Source organism: Carcharhinus amblyrhynchos, chromosome 6 (genome assembly GCF_965287045.1).
Source record: "Carcharhinus amblyrhynchos chromosome 6, sCarAmb.v2.hapA, whole genome shotgun sequence".
In the NCBI taxonomy this organism is placed as follows: Eukaryota; Metazoa; Chordata; class Chondrichthyes; order Carcharhiniformes; family Carcharhinidae; genus Carcharhinus; species Carcharhinus amblyrhynchos.
The window spans coordinates 102,062,475-102,066,362 of NC_137329.1; the positions used below are offsets into that span (position 1 = coordinate 102,062,475).

At 42.5% G+C, this 3,888-nt stretch overlaps 1 non-coding gene across 1 annotated transcript; it reads right to left on the minus strand.

The window, feature by feature from the left end:
* Positions 1-1,735: 1,735 nt before the first annotated feature.
* Positions 1,736-1,934, minus strand: LOC145344599 (U2 spliceosomal RNA). Its single transcript, XR_013886905.1, has one exon. It is a non-coding gene; the product is annotated as a U2 spliceosomal RNA (small nuclear RNA).
* Between the last annotated feature and the right edge of the window lie 1,954 nt (positions 1,935-3,888).

The window sequence follows — 3,888 nt, forward strand, 5'->3', positions numbered from 1 at the left end:
TGCCAACAGCCAGCTTGCCTAGTTGCACCGTAAAAGCAATTTGAGAATCAGCATTCAGTTGTTGGAGCACAAGAGCACTCATGTTCTCTTCAAATTCAATTCTCTAGTGAGAAATCCTGGAGTTGGAACAAAGCACTGAGACTAATTAAGCTGTTATCATTAATCATCCCATTTTCATTCTACCTTAGGTTCATTATACTACGATCTGATGCCAGAATCCAAGTCAAAATGTTTTGAGTTCTCACATCCTGTGGAATACACTCCTTCAATCATTCACTGTGGAACTTCCACTAGCTGAAGAGAAAACAATATCTGCTGCAACCTGCCTCCCTTCTCCACAGGTTTTGCCTGAAACTAGTCTTTTCATCTAATCACATCAAAGTCAAAGAGGAAAAGAGGAGCTATCTCCCAAAGATTTCTAATTCTTCCGCCACCCCCCTCCAACATTGTTTCATAAATCATAGAATCCCACTGTGCAGAAGGAGGCCATTCAGCCCATCAAGTCTGCACTGACCACAATCCCATTCAGACCCTATCCCCATAACCCCATGCATTTACCCTAGCTAGTGCCCTAGGACACTAAGGGGCAATTTAACATGGCCAATGCACCTAACCCACGCATCTTTGGACTGTTGGAGGAAACCATGGCACTCGGAGGAAACCCATGCAAACACAGGGAGAATGTGCAAATTCCACACAGAAGGTGACCCAAGCTGGGGATCAAGCTCGATTCCCTGGCGCTGTGGGGTGGCAGTGCTAACCAGTGCACTGCCCCTAGTTGTTTCCCACAACTATTTTTCCATTCACTTTGTATTTGCAACTGGGAATGGGAAGAACATGGCAGTAACAATGAACAAAGATCTGAACAGCACAGGAATGGGCCCTTCGGCCTACCAAGCCTGCGCCGACGCAGGACGCCTTTTCTTAAAGGCTTTAATTTGGCAAGTAGAGCCTGCCAGCACATCTACTGGCAGGGAGACAGCATTGAAAAGAGGTTTTGGAATGAACTAAACCAACTCTAGACTTCGCTTACTCCAAATAATCTAAATTCATGATGTTTATAGTCAGAGCAGGAGCTGGATATTCTTTCTCAATAATGCTGCTCCCATTTGGTGCTATGAACAAGTTATCGATTCCTGGATTGTGTTTAACTTATTTGTGTTTAGCTCTCTTCAGTGTAGCTGCATGCAGCCCAGAATAATTTGGTTTAATTTAGCTGTATGCAGCTGTGTGCATGCTTTAGTTCTGATTCACCATCTAATTTAGTATTATCATAAATTCCAAGATCAAACTCTCAAATCTTGAGGCACCAGCTCTGATACTATTCACTCAAACTGCAGGCATTCTCAGGTTGGTAAAGGGTTATTGTACATTGTGTTTTTTTTTATCTGCATGAATCCAGAATGTGCTGTATTGAAAAAGAGGAAATGATTTTCATTGATACAGATTGGGCTCTGTTGCCAATATACAGGAGAGGCTAAATTGGATAGTCCTCAAATATGGGCATGGCAATCACAATGTGCATCCTGCACTTGGTGAGATGCCAGACACAAGTGCATGGCAGCCAGGACAACAGGCCAGGACAGCAATATTAATATTGATTTGATTGAATTGGATTAAAAACAAAACAAAATTATTTCAACTCAATCAAATCAAGTCCAATTCAGAGTCTCAACAAGTTGAGATGTTCCCAATCCAAGCTGACAAGACAGGGCTCTCACCTCCTGTCCTGGGCTTGATCTACATGATCCAAGCTGATTGGAGTAGGCATAGCTCCTCCTCCAAGGCTTGATCTCATTTGCATCTTAGCCAAAAGGCCGAGATGCCGCTTTTAAAAATTGCTTCAAACGAAGCTAAAATGTAACCTAATGACTTCAACCAATCGTAGCATGTTGTTACTACACTTGATCTTAGCTAAAAGGCCAAGAAGCGATAAGTAACACAATGTTATGGAAATATATCACTCTATCTACGTAGACAACTTAAAGACTTTGCACCTTTTGTAACCAACCATTTTGAAATGTCTGTAATGTTTCTTTGACTGAATTGTAGCATCTCAGAGTGCAACATGATCAATGTAGGGAATAGGAATATTGTTGCACTTTGTGTAGTTTTGTAATGGTTGCAATGTTCTTTCAGATATTTTACAAATAAAGCATATTTTTACGAAAAGAGAACTATATTTATGACAGTGTTTGAAAGGCGGGGATGTACAAAGAGAGGGAGAAAATGCTCAACATTGCTCTAATTGTGATGGCCACCTCTGAGTGTAGCTGCATCAAGCTGTGCCAAGGCTCTTGGTACACAAACACCAAGTGTCACTATATGCTGAGGTCCACTTGACCAAGGGGAATAGCCATTCTATCTGGACCCCTCACAATTTATACACTTCAGTTAGACTTCCTCTCAACCTTCTTTGTCAGGGGTCGCAAGAGGGGCAATTGGGGTATCAGGGGATGAGCCGTAGAGGGAGAAAGGTCTGGAGATAAATTGATTCCAAATCAGGGCAGAGAAGATTTCATTCTAAACTCCACTACCAGCCCCACTCCACTCGCCCTAAAATTCAGGCCAACAAGTTTCCTATCATACAGTAGATTTCCTCACAGAATTCTGGCTGTATACTAACTGGTCTTTTATACAAATGTTGCACTGTATGCCTCAGCAATTAAAGGCAATGATCCCATATGCCTTCTTGACTATTTTTCTACACGTCCAGGATCTGTGGACATGCACTCCAAGGTTCCTCTGTTCCTCTACCCCTCTTAATATCCTTCTATTTATTGTGTTTTTCATTGCCTTGTCAGACTTCCCCAAATGTATCACTTCATACTTCTCTGGATTGTCACTGTTCTGCCTACGCTGATTAGCTCACTTTAAGAGGCACTATGTGGTTTCTTATTGTGCGGACTAGCTTTGAGCATCACTAGCCCCACACAAAATGGTCCCCCTGCTGAGGCCTGCAGCCAATCAACAGTGCAATCAGCACTGGTGGCATCCAGCGATCCTGCAAATTGGCTGGGAGCCTGATGTTGGCCGTGTGCCTGCATCAGGAGTGATGGGTGCTGCTCAATTGCCGTCATGAATATTGCAGCGGCCGTTTTAAGTGGTTGATGAATTTTGTAACCAGTGGCCTCCGGTTACTAGTAGCAACGTTGCAAATACCAACGTGTGACGATTTTCTCTGGTTTCTAATGAAGTTCTGAATGTTTACAGTGTGGTTCAAGATGACCACCGGAGGAAAATTTCAATAGCTTGTTTACTGCTGCACACAGCATGTGAAGAAGAACACATTTGCATTTATATGGGACCTTATCATATGGCCAAGTCTTTTCACCAGCAATTCATTCCTTTTAGGGGTAGTCACAGATGTTCTTTTTCAAACAAGAAGGATCTACAGCCAATAGTGGAATCACTGATTAGCATATTTGTCTTTTTTGTGCAATGTTCAGAAAATCTTAAAGTTCTTTCATAATGTAAAGACATCCCACCTTTGGAATAATTTTACAAATATGTCCTCCGTGAACAGTACTTGCTCACTGGGATGCAACTAAATATCAAATATTCATTTCTGTTTGAGTGAAACTTCATACCAAAGCCTGAAGATATAAATATTTTCCTGTAAATTCTTTTTTCTCTGAAATGCCTGAGTCTACAACTCACTACGCAGTTATCTCCAGAGTCTTCCAAAGGACAGCATGGTGGCGCAATGGTTAGCACAGCTGCCTCACAGCTCCAGGGACATGAGTTTGATTCTGGACTTGGGTGACTGTGTGGAGTTTGCACGTTCTCCCCTCATCTGTGTGGGTTTGCTCAGTTTCCTCCCATAGTCCAAAGATTCGGGGGATTGGTCATGGTAAATTGTCCCTTGGCATCCCCCAATGTGTAGGT